Below are 16,344 nucleotides of genomic sequence, written 5' to 3'. Positions count from 1 at the left end.
AATAAAATGCTCATTCAGATGCCGCCTAAGGCAACACTAAGTAAGGAGCTGTAATTGGCAGTGAGAGAATGGAGTTTTTTGGAGATGAGGTGAAAACAATAATTTCAGTCATCCCAATGTTTGATGGGAGGAAATTGTGAATGACAATACAGGGGCAGTGAAGGGGTCAAAAAACAATGATGGAAAAGTAGAACAAGGTGTCATCAATTTTTTAATGTTAGTTTCCTTGAAATGTCTGATCCTACTGTATTTTGCAGTGCCTTCTTGTTTTCATGTTTCATGCACCAATTCACTATTGCAACAATCCTGCAACAACCCACTAATTAGTTTAATTAAAGTAATTAAAATAATCCCTTAATGTTATTCTTCCATTTACTAAGCATTTTAAAGGCTTCAGAGTCTAGGTTTTTTTTGGTCATCAGAGTTAATTAAAGCAAAATCTAAGCACAAACCTTTCTACTATTTTAATAATGCCAAACTTGTAAAGTGCTCTTGCATTGTAGAGAATAAGTCTAAGAAATGCATTTTCGGAAAAGTGGCTTATGGTTACACAAATTTAAAATGTACAAAATTTCCAAATACTTTACCAAGGATGTTAATCCAGATGGGTTCACACTTATGTTAGATCCAAATCTGTGCATGCGCCTTCATAGCATGAGATAGGGCGATCAAATTTTCAAGGTGGAATACTACATGAAGCAGTCTAGCTAACAATACTGAGATAAAACCTTCATAGGACAATGACAGACAATTGTTTGAAATCATAAGCTGACATTTATATGGTACATATGCGAATGGCTGACCTGTTTAGTATAGTGAGTGAATTAGGATCGAATTATGGGACTGACAGATAGTGGCCTTTGTTATATGAGGAAGTGGAAGTGGGCCTGAGTGACTTATTTACTTTAATGAGAACTTCCATTCAATAGTAAGGCACTTGGCAATATCATTAATGTTTAAAGCACATTATTATTTAAGTTTCATAAGCCTCAAGTTACTAAAAATAGATTATTAATGCATGCAATGCAAACAAACAATTACTCCATATTTTACATTAAAATACACCTGTTTATTCTGCACTGCCAATCAGATGTCAGATGGAACCAAAACTACATAGATTTATTTCTGATTGGCAGAGAGGTCTGGACTGATGATTAATCTCTGCTTCAAGCAAATTCAACACTGGTACAGAGATAGAATATTCTGAATAGCTGGCATATTTTCAACCACATAGATTTCACTCTGACTACTGCATTCCTAATTCCACCCACCTTCTCCATTTCTTAAAGCAGATTGTCCATATATTTCCAGAATAGTCCTGCTATTAAGTTCAAAACAAAAATTATGCTATTGAAACAAATACAGTAGAAATGGGGAAATTTCACTTAATTTATCTATGCAGATTTGAATAAAGGGCCACGATTAACACATTGAGCTTAAACATAATTTGATTATGAAGTAGGTTATTTGATTGCTGATTTTCTTTGCAGTTGTTATAAACACAGATAGTAAGTATACATAACAAATCAAACAAGAGCTATTTAATTTAACACATAGGATGGAATTTTCCATGCCCATTGGCAGTAGGCGTGTTTGGTTGCGTGAGAGGACAATATAGCGGGAAGGCCAAAAATCGGTTTCACAATGTCCTAAAACCAGCTTTCAATTGTCCGCTTTTCCCGTGAATGGCGGGCCACATTTCCTGCTGTTGGGAATATCATTGTAACACATCTGCATATCATTATAAACCCAGTTCACTGGAATCATTCCCCATGCTGGATCATCCGAGCATGTCGGCGTACACTATTGAACATAAGCGACGTGCACCTGGTGAGCTGCACTTCGCTCGAGACTTTGAAGTTTGTTTGCCTACCTTGTTTCGGGCAGCACTCACGGTCATCAACCCCAGACTTCACAAACAGCACCACATCACTTTTAGGGGGGCTCACAGGCAGGTCTCTACCTACCAGACCAGCCATAAGGTGGGCGTGGCCTTTCAATGCTGCAGGGCTAGGGCTTGCTTGGTATAGGGGAGAAGTGGCCTCAGGCTAGGGAAGAAGCTGAAGGACAAGAACTGCACTGGAGAAGGATGGTATCCCATGGTGTGTGTGGGGTCACAAGTTGATCTGTGCAAGTGGCCTCAAGATGGTTAGGGCTGAAGGGGCAGTCTGCAGAGAAGATGAGGCCAGATGGAGATGTGAGGGTGTGTGAGAGACTGAGTGGTGATGTCCCTTGAGTTGGCAGTGAGTGAGGTGCCAGTAAAAGTGTGTGAGAGGCTTGAGTGTGTGAGAGTTTAGAGTGATGAGATGGTTGTCTTACCCTGGCAGCACAGATGAGATCATTCATCCTCTTTCTGCATTGGGTGGCCAACCTCTTCTATGCAGTGTTGGCACTGATAGCAAGGCAGAATGGTGAGATTGCTGGACTCCCTATGGGCAAAGCTGGGGTGGAGGACATCATGGCGGCCATCCACGGCATCCAAAAGGCATTCCTGGGATGTGTCACTGAGTCGGGGGGGTGCTGCAGACTGCTTGCCTTTCATGGCCATGTCTTCTGTGCAGCAGTCCTGTGCTGGAAGCACTGAGAGGCGTGCATGCAGCTGCACTTTAAATATGGCACTCAGCGTGAGAAAACGGCGAGGCGACAACGTGACAGGCAAATGAGAGCCCTCCCGCCATCGAAACGGTGTGTTTCCCGGGAATGCATGATTAGTGAGGCGGGGTTGGGGTAATATAGTGTGAAAAGCCGCCATTGCAGCTGGTAGATAAAACCTTTTTCTCGCCTGCTACCGCACTTAGTGCAAATCTGGGATGATTCCGCCTGTATTATTTCATCCATTGAACATGTATTTGATTTGGTTGAATACTTTTTGAATAGCAATTTCATGTCCCCATTAAAACCATTACTCTCTCCCTTTCTTACGCATACCCAGGCCATTCCCACGACCCTCATCTCCACTCCCTTAAACACAGGGGATGCAGATTTGAGTGGATATGGCAGACTACTGATTTAGCCATTCACTCCAGCTCTGGTTGGACCATATAAAGCACTACTGTTTCTGTTCTTGTCTGCCAAAACTATTCACTATTCTAGGATCATCCTGCAATGCAAAGGTAACCCCCCAGCTTCTTTTTTCTTCTGCAAACCATCTTCTTAAACCCCTCTCCCTTCCACCCTCCTGCTACAACAATAAACATGAGGAACTAATGGATTTCTCTGTCGCTTGATTGAGACCATCCAATCAGCTGACTCTGCTGCTTGCCTCCCCTTTTCTAATCCACTGGGCCAAACGTCCTCTGATGTTCCCCTCAGCCCTAGCTCTGAACGTGCATTGGTGTCTAGTTCCTCTCCTGTCTCCCCTCATGCTCTTCTCGACTTCATCTTGTCCGTGAGATCCATCTCCTGCTCCCATGATCTAAACAGCTACAATTAAATGCTGACCACCCAACTATCTTTCCTGGTTCCCATGTCACCTGATATTGTTAACAGTTCTTTCTTTCTGCTCTTCTCTCCTTTATCATTTCTCGCCTCAAAGAACCAACCCTTTACCTCAACATCCTTGCAAATAATCGTCCTGTTGCCAAACTCCCTTTCCACTCCAAAGTCTTTGAATGTGTTATTGCCTCCTAGATTCATGCCCATATTTCCTGAAACCTCATGCTTGAATGCCTCCACATTACTGAAACGTTTTTATCAAAGTCACAAATTATTTCCTATGTGACTGTAACAAAAGTAAACTTTCCCCCCTCACCCTTCTTGACTGCCTGCAGCCTTTGACAGGGTTGACCACATCAGTATCGTCCAATGCCTCTTCACGGTCGTCCAATTGGGTGGGACTGCTTGCCTGGTTCAAGTGTAATCTATGCAATCATAGCCAGAGATATCTGCAATATCTTCTCTTCCCACTCCCACACTGTTCCCTCTTATGTGCCCCAAAGAGCTTTAGTTGGCCCCTTCCTATTTCTCATCTCTGTGCTGTCCCTTGGTAGCATTATCCAAAAACGTCAGTTTTCACATGTATGATGATAACACTCAGCTCTACCTCACCACAACTTCTTTCAATGCATACGCCAAGTGAATTTAATGGCTCATGGAGGGGAGCCAGGGGAGGAAGAGGGAGCCATTTGATTGGGTGGGAGGGTATGGGGAGGGGAAACCACCAATTAAGTTCGAGGCGGGAAAGCTTGCAGGCGGCCTTCCTGCCCATAGGCCTCACCCTGCTACCACTGGTATTCAACCACAGGTGGGCAGAGGACTCCCCATGCGGAAGGGTCCCTTGCTCAAAGACACTCAGTGCATGATCGACGTATCAGCATTGGGAAAGGAGAGCCATCTCCATGCTCTTTCTTCAGACCCCATTCCCTACCACCCATCCACCCCACCCCACTTCCTGGCAACCTCTATACTGATCTCACTTACCTTTCTGTAGGATCCCACGATGAACCCTGGTGAAGGCCCAAGTGCAGTACCATCAGCAGGCACCACTTGCAGAGCCAGGAGTCCCAGCAGCAGGTTTCCTGCTGCCAAGTAAGGACCAAATTCCCTCAGGGCTCTCAGAGTTTGGGTCGGTGGGGGTGTTGCCAGTTTTATTGGCAGACAACAGGCACCCTGCTGCCCACATTCAAGTCCGCCCACTGTCTCTAAATGGTCAGACTGCGTGTCCATCATTCAACAGTAGATGAGCAAAAATTTCCTTCAATTATATATGGGGAAGATCAAAGAAATTATCTTTGGGCCCCAGTACATTGTCCATCCTTAAGCACCAACTCCATCCCTTCCTCTGACAACTGTCTGAGGTTGAACCAGACTGCTCGCTATCTTGATGTCATATTGTCATGTCTAACCTTGAGATGTGCTTTTGACCACATATTTGCGACATTACTAAGACTGCCTTTTTCCATCTCTGTGACATTGATGGACACTGCCCATACTTCAGACTGTCTGCTGCTGATGTTCTCATTCTTACCTATGGTACCTCAAGACTTGACTAATTTAAAGGGCTCCTGGTGAGTCTCTCACATTATATCATCTGTAAACTTGAGGTCATCCAAAACTCTGCTGCCTGTATTCGTACTCACACCAAGTCCTATTAATCGACCACTTCTGAGCTCACTGGCCTACATTGTCTCCCAGTTAACCAACATCATTTCAACTCTTTCTTGGACTCGAACGCAAGTTCTGTCGAAGGGTCATGAGGACTCGAAACGTCAACTCTTTTCTTCTCCGCCGATGCTGCCAGACCTGCTGAGTTTTTCCAGGTAATTCTGTTTTTGTTTTGGATTTCCAGCATCCGCAGTTTTTTTGTTTTTACCATTTTAAACCTCTCATCTTGCTTTCAAGCCCCTCCTTGAGGGCCTGGCCCCTCCGTATTTCTATAATCTTCTCCAGCCCATAACCTCGTAGATATCGGATCTCCTAATTCCAGCCTGCTAAGTAGCCCTGATTTTAACTGTTCTACCATTCATGGCCATGCCTTCAGCTGCCAAGGTCGTAAGCTATGGAAGTCCCACTCTAAGCCTCACCATCTTTCTTCCTCTCTTTGTTCCTTTAAGACGCTCCTCAGAAGCTACCTCTTTGAGCAAGTTTTTGGTCACCTGCCCTTATATCCCATTTGAGGTTCAATGGGTGGAATTGTCCCAGATTTGCACTAAACACGCTGGTGGATGAATAAAACGATGTTTAACCCACTGACTGCAATAGTGGCTTTTCGCGCTGCATCGTCCCAAACCTGCCGCATTAATTATGCATTCCGAAGAAACACAGCATTTCCATGGAGGGTGGGCTCTCATTTCCCCACCATGCCATCAATTTGCCACTTCAGCACACCAGGCACCACATTTAAAGTACAGCTGTGCTTTATGCTTCCAGTCCAGGACTGCAGAAAAGGAGACATGGCCCCGAAAGGCAAGAAGACCTCTGCCTTCAAGCGCCTTTTGGATGCCGTGGAGGCCCACTGTGATTTCCTCTATACCCCTGCTCTGGTCACAGCTACATTACCACTCTGGTTTGGTAGGCGATGGCACTGATCACCAGTGCCAATGTTGCACAGTAGAGGTTGGCCATCCAGTGCAGATAAAGGATGAATGATCTCATCCATGCCACCAGGGTATGGCAACCATCTCATCACTTTAAACTCACACATTCAAGCCATCACAGATTCACTGGCATCTCACTCACTGCCAGCTCAAGGGACATTGCCACCCATTCTCACACACATTCCCTAACAAGTCCATCTGGCCTCATCTTGTCTGGACACTGCCTCCTCAGCCCTCACCATCTTGAGGCCACTTGCACAGATCAACATGTGCCCCCACACACACCTTGGGATATCCCCTTCCACAATACAGCTCTCATCCTGCAGCCTCTTCCATTGCCGAGGCTATATCTCCCCCTTTCCCATGCAAGACCTTATCCTGTAACCATTGAAAAGCCACCCACATATGGCTGGCTGATCTGGTAGTTAGAAACATGCCCGTGAGCCCCCCTAAAAGTGATCTGGTGCTGCCTGTGAAGCCTGGCGCTGATGACTGTGAGTGCTGACTGAAGCAAGGTAGGCAAACAAACCTTGAAGCCCGAGCAAAGTGCAGCCCGCCAAGTGCATGCCTTAGATATGCTGTTGTGAAACACGTTCGGCATGTTTTCCCACCGATGTGGGCGGATGATCCAGCGGGGGCGGGGGAGGGGGTGGGGGGGGTAGTCCGGCAGGCTGGCCTTATAACGATATGCTGATATATTACAATGAGGTTCCTAACATCCGATGGCAGGGAACGCGGTCCACCATCAGCAGACGGAGCAGATGATAGCAACCAGGTTTCACCGATGTAGTGAAACCAATTGTTGGCCTTCTCCCCTATTATCTGTTCTATGCCACTGAACACGCCCGACGCTGGCGGGCATGGAAAATCTTGGCCAGTGTCAAATTTTGCTTTGTTTACACTGCTGTGAAGTGTCTTGGGGTGCTTTATTCCTAAAAGGCGCTATATAATTACAAGTTGCTGTTGTTGTGTTAAAATGCAACGTATAAATACCTCCATATGAAATCAGTTGTTTAACTGATTGTAGCTAGAAGTAATGTATTGATACTACAAGCTGTACAATTACAAGAAGTTACATGCATTCACTTTTTGATTAATGATGCAGTCTGCAGTTAATCTGAGTGAATTTTCTCCCTTGTTTAAAGAATACATTCTAGTAATTTTAGTCAGTTTCGATATATTTGTCTAGGGGTCAAGTACTTAAAACACTGTATTAATGAATTCCCTAGCCCATTTTTGCAAGTGGCTGTAAATCAATTACAAATTAGTTTCAATCCATCAAACGCTAACTCAGACTTCACAGGAACTTGGGTATATTTTTACTTTCGGCAAGAATCTGGAATAGTATAGTAAGAGTACAGCTACTGTGACTGACAATCCAAAAATATATGCGTTCCATCAAAGGATAAACAATAGTAATATTTTTCTTACATTCCTTATCTTTGTTTTCTCTTATACCGGTGGACCTGCTGCATATTTCCAGCATTTCCCCTCTTTATTTCAGCTCTGCATATCTTTATATTTTAATGCATGATTGCAACTGATATCTGAATGCTCATAATCAGCACCGGCTGCAGTCAATGTCATGCGCAGTTAAAGAAATAAGAGCAAATCTAATGACTGAGTAGTAGGGTTGTCCTGATTGATCTCAGTAACGTGATAAACAGTTGAACTAACTGACTACCTTCTACAATACCAAATGAGTTGTGGGAATGGCCATAGATCCTGGAGTGGGCTGAGTCAAACAAAAGGTGTAAATGCAGGAATCACAAAGCAGGTCAGTCAATATCTGTATGGGAAAGTATCCGACAGCTGAAAGTTCGAGCTCATAGCCTTCTTCAGAATTGAAAATAAGAGGTAAGCATAGTAATGGAAAGGGAGGAATGGGAAAAAGGAAAAAGGAAAGTATCAGTGCATTGACGCTCTAGTTTATGTTTTCCATCTCTCCCATTTTCTTCCTTTCTTTGGCTTTCCACTGCCTCCAATATTCACACATCCTTTGTATCTGTGGGCCAGAACTTCGAGATTGGTGGATCGTCCCCGACTGTGAATTCACACTGGTAGGCCAATTAAGCCCCGCCAGGTGTGAACGGCAGCTCCCCAATGGTCGGGAAGAGGTGGGCAGGGACTGGGTCCAATGGCTGGTTTAAAACTGGCACAGTCAGGCCCTGGAATGCTGCCGGCAATGAAGACATCTTCAGTGTTGTCAGCAGGAGAGTAAAAATTATGGATATAGAAATGTGGCTGCAGATGCCAGGTGGGAGGGCAGGTCGGGTGGGCACTCAGCGCCCCTCCAGCCCCCACCCCCCACCCCGTTTTTCTGATGAGTGGGATGGAAGGAGGAGGCCACCGCACCTAATAAATAAGGCTTGGGAGAGGTGGCAGTGCTGGTCAACAGCCATGATGTGGTGAGTACCGTGTTGGCATGGATCAGTGTGGAGAAGTGTTAAGGTCTGGCCCTCCCCCCGTGGAGCTCAGGGGTGTTACAGTCTGAGTGCCAATTGTCAATGATGCTGGAGCTGACCAAGGGGATGAGCCCTTGCTGCTTGGTCTGAGTGCCGTTAGGCTCGAGGGCCATGATTCGGATGTGCCCTGCAAGGTGCTCCTCAACTGGGGTTGGCCAGGCTGCAATGGTGCTGTAGATGAGAGTGGACTAATCAATGCTCCTCTGTCTTTTCAGGGGAAGACAGCCCATAACAGCATTGAACAGTCGCGGACAGGCGGAGGCCCCCCAAACCTCCTAAGGTAAGAGGTGAGAGTTTCGGATGATGCAAATATTCTTGTGTAGTCTCATCATTGATAGGAGCCTCAAACCTGGAGCCCCAATTGATCATTGAAAGATGATGACACCATGACGCAGATCTCCATGGTCTCACCAGGGTGCCTGCCATGCACAGTGCCAGTGTGATGACTTAAACTAATGACATGTCATTGTTCTCCCTTAGGTTTCCCTCCATGTACCCAATTGCAGGACCCCGAAGACCCACCCCTGACCCCAGAGGACCGCCAGGCTCCAGATGCACTTGTGTCACACCCACAGTCTGAACCAGGCACCAGCGCAGATACAAACACCTCGGTGGGCGTAAGATCTTTGGCTAGAATGTTGGTGCACAGCATGAGGGCATTTCACACTTGCTTGAGGTGCAGGCGGAGGCAGAGAGTGCCCAGGGCGCCGGCAGGGGGAGGACTCTTGGAGACCAGGATGATGCTCAGTCAAAGGTAGATGATGAGTATCTGGAGTCATCCATTAGGCAGCAAATGCTGGATATCCAGTGAGATGTGCGGGAGGATCTAGCAGAGACCCATGAGGGTGTGCATGGAGGAATTCATGTGGAACATGAGCACTGCATTGACCCTCATGGCCGAGTGCACTGCCTCCTCCATTGGGAGAGTGGCGACTCTCATAAAGATGCAGCTCCGGGAACAGAAGCAGGGATTCCTGGGGTTGTGCTTGGACTTGCAAGCCCTCACACAGACACTGATCTCAGGTAGTCAGTGTCCGTGTGAGAGATGGATGAGGCAGACAGTATCCCAGCTAGGTACCTGTCCTTCAATGATGAGCAGGGAGGTCCAGAGCGACCTCACATTGATGCATGAGCTGCCTGTTGTCTCTGTAGGCTCCTCTCAGGGCTCTCTGGATGATGGCAGCAGCTCCTCTGTCCCTCTGCCAGTGAATGTGGCATCTGATGAGGCTGCAGTGACTGGGGAGATGCCAGGCATGGAGCTGGCCGCGTTGTCCCAAGGGCTAACACAGGCTCCACTGACCCAAGGATGACCACCAAGGTCATGAAGGCCAACAAGGCACAGAGTCTGCAGGCTGTGTCCAATGCTGGTGCCAGCGAGGGGGTAGCACCTAGATGTAGTACTCGCAAATGTAATTTTAAGGCACCATAAGCATAAGAACAACTCCAAGTCTGACTGACTCGCTACAACACACTGACTGTGTGCTTCCAGCTCTTTCTGATTTTGATTCAAATTTTGGCTTTTATTTGCATTGAACAAATAGTGAGGCTGATTGTGGGTGGCCTCTTTGGAATGGAGAAGAGACGAATTTATTCGCTCTGCTTTTATTTCAATCATTGGAATCTCCTGCTCCGCAGTGACCTGAATTCGGAAGAAATGACAACCTTGTATGCCTAAAGCATTTTCATCTTAAAAGAAGTAATGGTTGCTTTTTTTGGATTGAAATTATTGTTGATATATTTTGTGACAGGATCAAGTCTTTTTCTTGTACAGGATCAAGCCTTCTATTTTCCCTGGTCTGTCAACAGGGAAGAGAGGCAAGGGACAATGAACAATGCTGTGACTGTCAAGAAGCAAGAAAAGCCTCTTTTTTCCTTCGTTACAGCAGACTCAGTAGATTTAAGAATTAAATTCATATGTCCAGCATCCTGGCTGGCATAAGCATTAGTGTTTAATATGTCAATTTTATTTATGTTGCAAATGCATTTCAATGACATTATGAAGTGCTGCAGCTTTCATGCTTCTGAATAATTTAAATGCACAGCAAAAATATGTATTTTTTGATACATTTACTTTGTACTTCTCCATTTTCAAAATTTCAGATTTAAACAAAATTATAAAACAATAAACTTTTAACATTTAATATGGCATATTGAAATGTGACAATAAATTAAACCATTTGTACAATACTATCAATTATAGGCACCATTGTAAAGACCTATTATGAGTGCATAATAGCCGTAATTAGCATTTTGTACTTGGCATGCTGTCTGGAATGATGTAGTCTGCTGCCAAGTGTACTTCCAAAAGACGAGAACCTTCCTCTCTGATGACAGTATATATGAAGTATGATATTGCCTTTCCTGTAGAGGGCAGACTATACTGATTAATACAACAGCATTCTTTCACTCATATCACTAAACCTAAATACGCAGCTTTGATGGTGTGCATATTACATATTGTGTACTGATTACAATTAAAATGTATTTATTCAGCCCATCTATATGATCACCTTAATAGCTACCTGCTTATTTCTAGTTTGATACATTGAAGTTTATATGCCTTAGGAACCAAATTGCATTACAATAATATGCATAGTTGTATGTTATCCATTACATGCACGAAAAATGTTAAGTGCTGGAAGAGATAGTATTAATAAATGACAGTGGAATTAGATTATGGCTTTTTTTGTATTAGCATGCTTTTCAAATGTAGCTTTTAGGACCTGACGCCAGAGTATTCTGTGCTTTGAAAATTTTTGAGTTGGGGATCATTTCCAGAACGCACCCACGCTCACTGTCAGAGTGTACCCATTGGCTTGATTTTACAGTAGGTGGCCAATTTGGGAAGGTGGACACCCTAGGGATGCACAAGGGCCAATCAGAGCATCCAAAGTAAAAGGTGGCCAGCAGCCCCACTGTGAAGGTTGCTGCTGAGCTGAATGGAGCTGGAGAGGGCAACAAAAGATGGAGGCGCAATACTAATGAAGGCGCCGGAAGCAAATTGGTGGAGTTAGAAAAAGATCTGAAAGAGTGGCTGTGGAGCACAAGAAATAAATTGATGTCAGGGAATTGGAAGGTAAGTACCAGGAGGAGATCGCAGGAGGGGAAATAAGCAAATGCAAAAAGCAAAGGAGAGCTGTGTACCTTACTTTGCCAGTTAAACATTCTCCTTTAGTTGTAAATCAAGTATTTAATTCAGTAATTTCTACTGTAAAATCGTCCATGTTTAAGGGTTATGTAGCTGCACTATTGAATTGCAGTTTAAAATCCTTCAGTAGAAACTGTTTATTCTGATTTGTAGCATACTGTTGAATGAGACTTGCAGCAATTGATTGAAAATAAGAACATAAGAGCATAAGTAATAGGAGCAGGAGTAGGCCATTCAGCCCTTCAACCTGCCCCTCCCATTCAATAAGATTGTGGCTGATCTGCCCCAGGCCTCAACTCCTCTTTCATGCCAACACTTCATAGCCCTTAGCTCCCTGGTATTTCAAAAACCTACCTCCTCTTTAAATACTTTCAGAGATCTAGCCTCCACAACTCTCTGGGGTAGAGAATTCCAGACATTCACTACCCTCTGAGAGAAGAAATTCCTTTTCATCTCAGTTTTAAATGAGTGTCCCTTTATTCTGTAACTATGTTCCCTAGTGCAAGATTGCCTCACCAGTGGAAACATCTCATCATCTGCCCAGTCAAGTCCCCTCACAATCTTGTATGTTTCAGTAAGATCACCCCTCATTCTTCTAAACGTTAATGAATAAAGACTTAGCCTGTTTAGCCGTTCTTGATAAGTCAACTCCTTCAACCCAGAAATCAGCCTAGTGAATCTCTTTTGTATATATCCTTTCTTAAATACGTGGACCAAAACTGTACACAGTACTTCAGGTGCGGCCTCACCAACACCCTGTACAGCTGTAACTGGACTTCCCTATTTTTAAACTCCAATCTCCCAAGCAAGACAGGCCGAAATTTCATTTGCCTTTTTAATTATTTGCTGCACTTGCATGCTAACTTTTGGTTTTTTATTCACAGGAACACCCAGATCCCTCTGTGATGCACATTTTTGTAGTCTATCTCCGTTTAAATTATAGTCTGCCTTTTGATTTTTCCTACCAAAGTGCATGAACTCACACGTTCCTACATTACACCTGCCAAGTTTTTGCCCACTCACTCAACCTTTCAATATCCCCTTGCAGATTCCTTATGTCCTCATCACAACATGCATTCCCGCCTATTTTTGTATTGTCAGCAAATTCGGGTATATTACATTCTGCCCCCTCCTCCAAGTCATTAATATAGATAGTAAATAAATGAGGCCCTTGGACTGATCCTTGTGACACTCCACTAGTTACGTCTTTCCAACCTGCGAAAGACCCATTAATCCCGACTCCCCGTCTGCTGTGCGATAACCAATCCTCAATCCATGCTAATACATTACCTCCAATACCATGAGCTCCTATCTTGTGAAAAAACCTTTTATGTGGCACGTTATCGAACGCCTTCTGGAAATCCAAATACACTATATCTACCAGTTCCCCATTATCAATTCTACTTGTTATTTCCCCAAAGAACTCCAGCAAATTTGTCAAACATGATTTCCCTTTCACAAAACCATGTTAACTCTGTTTGATTGCATTAAGCTTTTCGAAATGTCCTGCTATTTCTTCCTTAATAATGGGCTCTAGCATTTTCCCAACGACAGATGTTAGGCTGACTGGCCTATAGTTTCCTGCTTTTTGTCTCCCTCCCTTATTGAACAGGGGCATCACATTAGAGGTTTTCCAATCCACTGGGACACTCCCAGAATCCAGTGAGTTTTGTATTATTTTGACCAATGCCTCCACTATCTCTGCAGCCACTTCCTTTAAAACCCTTGGATGCAGACCATCAGGTCCTGGCAATTTGTCTGCTTTTAGTCCCATTAGTTTGTCAAATACTTTGTCCCTTGTGATAAAGACTGTTACAAAATCTTTCCTCCTCTTAGCTCCTTGCTTATCTGATGGGCAGGATTTTCCCAGATTTGCACTAAGTGCGGTAGTGGGCAGGTAAAATGGAGACACACCCGCCGACGAAAATGGCGGGTTTTCACATCGTATCGTCCCGAGCCTGCCTCACTATTTACTCACACTGCGAAACATACTGTTCCCCTGGCGGGTGGGCTCTCACTCGCCCGCCTGCCATCACCCCGCTGTTTTATCACACTGGCTGCCATGTTTAAAAGGTAGCCGCCAACACAGTGCTCATCACCACCAGCTCAGCACCGGTGCCTGGGAGACATGGACAGCAAAGGGAAAAAGACTGCAGCCCCCCCCACCCCGACCACCGCTTCAATGACGGGTCCCCGAGTGACTGCTGGATGCTGTGGAGGCCCGCTGGGATGTGCACTTTCCCCCACTCTGGCCGCAGGATGGGCAGCAATGTCACCAGCCCGGCTTGTGAGGCGGTGGCAGCAGTGGTCAGCACGAACATCCTGCAGAGGATGATAGCCACCTAGTGCTGCAAAAGGATGAATGATCTCCTCCATTCCGCCAGGGTAAGTCACTCTTTTCATTACTCCCAACTCTCACACTCACAAACCCACTATATATCCACAAGGCCCTCACTCACTGCCAGTGCAAAGGAGGTCACCATTCACTCTTTTACACACACCATCATTGTCCTGACCCTGCTCATGGACCACTCACCGTCCACACAGACCAGGCATATTTATCATCTGGCCTGGCAGGGGTCCTGATACACTCTTCCCATCTCTATCCATGCAGTTCAAAGTGGCTCACAACAAGAGGGAAAGGATGAAGACAGGTCGAGGGATGCCGGAGATCAAAGTTCTGACAGAATTCGAAAACAAAGCCATCCAGCTGGCCAGCGATGACCGGGACCGGTCCTGTGCTGACAGTGAGGTCAGCGCTGCTCTACCAAGTGAGGATCTAGCAGTGCAAAATCCATCAGACAACAATGCAGTGAGTGATGTGTCCTGTTTCACAGGCCACTGCCACACACTAATTATCTCTCCTTGCTTTCACAGGCACATCTGCCAAACAGCCAACAGAGTCCATGACCCAGAGCCTCCAATCAAGCCCTGAAGAATCCTCTGAGGAGGAATCTGGAGGCACTCTCTCTGAAGTCCCATCACAGCACTCACCCACACCCTCCACCAGCGCAGAGACACATATCTCGTGGGACCTAGCTTGAGAGTAGCCTCGGGATCACAACCTGGTGAGCATATTGCACTTTCTGATCCAAAGCAGGTGGAGGCAGGGACTTCCCAGCACTTGGAGGACTGCTGGAGGTCAGAACATTGCTGAGTCTGAGTCAGATGATGAGCCTCTGGACTCGGTCATATCACAGTTGCTGGAGTTGCAAAGGCAAGCTCGGGAACATCAGGAAGGGATGTCCGCTACACTCTTCAGATTGCAAGGCAAGATGGAGGAGTCTGTCCGTCTTTAGGCTGAGGTGATAGTGCCAGCATTGCAATGCACCAAGGTCAACACTAGCAGGATGGTGGACATCATGGAGACCATGGTCCAGGACGTCACTCCTGCACTGCTGCGCGGGCTGAACTCCATCGCTGATGCCACAGTTGGCCTCTAACAGTGTGTATGTGAGAGGGATGCTGGGCAGCTTGATCTCACTTCAGCTATCCCTTCTGCTCACAGAGTTAGCCAGGGGCCCTCAGGCACCCGTAGGGAGGAGGATCAGCAGGTGCACACTCCGGAGCCATTCACCCACTGGGAGTGACTGGCTCACCCAAACCCCCTCTTCCTGTGACCTCTGCAGCTCCAGCTTCACAGGCCGAGGAGGGCGCCACTGTCTTACAGCAGGACCCGGAATGCAGTCTGGGGCCCTCCAAGTCTTGGCCCTCCAGAGGAAGCCCGCCAAAGTCATCGCAGACAAGGTGTCACAGTCAGCAGGCTGCCTCCACCTCCGCCGTGGATGTCCGGGGAGGATCAAGACATAGCCACAGAGTTAGGAAAGTTAGGTGAAAGTAGTTGCACAGCCTAGGCATGGGTGTTGATCGCTTATACCATTCACTATTGTAAATAAGCTCTCAAGAATGCCTCCCTGCCTGTGGCTCCTTGTTCTGATGTGCAGAGCAACCTTTATGCACAAGATAAAAGGCAGGTGTCTCAGTCCAGGGCCTCTTCCCTGTGCTCTGTGCAGCCTTGAGACCACAGTGATGGTCCGGCCTCACACTCCCTGGACACATTTCTGAAGCCTGCACTTCGGCAGTGCTGGTCATTGCTGCCAGAATGTAGTGGGCAGGCGCCACAGAGTTCTCCCATTCTCTGTGTGTTCTCAGCACCTTTGAGCAGGGCTGGGTCCCATCACACCAGCATCTGTGACCAATGATGCTGTGCACCAGCTCCTGAAGGGCTGAGGTGCTGAAGGTGGACACGGTATTAGATGCATCTAAAGCCTCATTGCTGTGTCTCTGAGGTGGCCCTGATCACGGAGCACAAGCGAGCTGCCCTCGGCCAGACAGGAGTCAGACATTCTCAGAGGTTATGTGAAGATCTATGGAGTGTCCTCACTGTGTGTTATCATCATCCTCCTGTGATCGAGTGACTATTAGGGCCTCCACTGCGTCTCCGTGACAGGAGCATTCTCACAGAGGGTAATGGCATTGCCATAAGCCTGACTGGAGTCAAACGTTCACAGCTGCGATGTGAGGATCTATGGGGACACCTCACTGCATGTCGTCATCAACCTCTATAAATCGGGCAGCTATGAGGGCCTCCTGAGCATGCCTGCCTCATCTAGCCTGTTTGAGAGCCCCATCCCCGTCACCACCGAGGACCCCCTCAACCTCATCCCCGTCAGCATCCTCTTTATTTTAGGAGACC

The 16,344-nt window shown here is 46.2% G+C and overlaps 1 protein-coding gene across 1 annotated transcript in view; it reads right to left on the bottom strand.

Annotated features, from left to right (window-relative positions):
* Positions 1–16,344, bottom strand: part of LOC121281438 (glutamate receptor ionotropic, delta-2-like) — a 448,441-nt gene that overhangs the window by 7,072 nt on the left and 425,025 nt on the right. The window lies entirely within an intron of this gene.

Source organism: Carcharodon carcharias, chromosome 8 (genome assembly GCF_017639515.1).
Source record: "Carcharodon carcharias isolate sCarCar2 chromosome 8, sCarCar2.pri, whole genome shotgun sequence".
In the NCBI taxonomy this organism is placed as follows: Eukaryota; Metazoa; Chordata; class Chondrichthyes; order Lamniformes; family Lamnidae; genus Carcharodon; species Carcharodon carcharias.
Note: the sequence above shows the minus strand (reverse complement) of the source record. Positions and strands in the feature narration are given on the sequence as shown.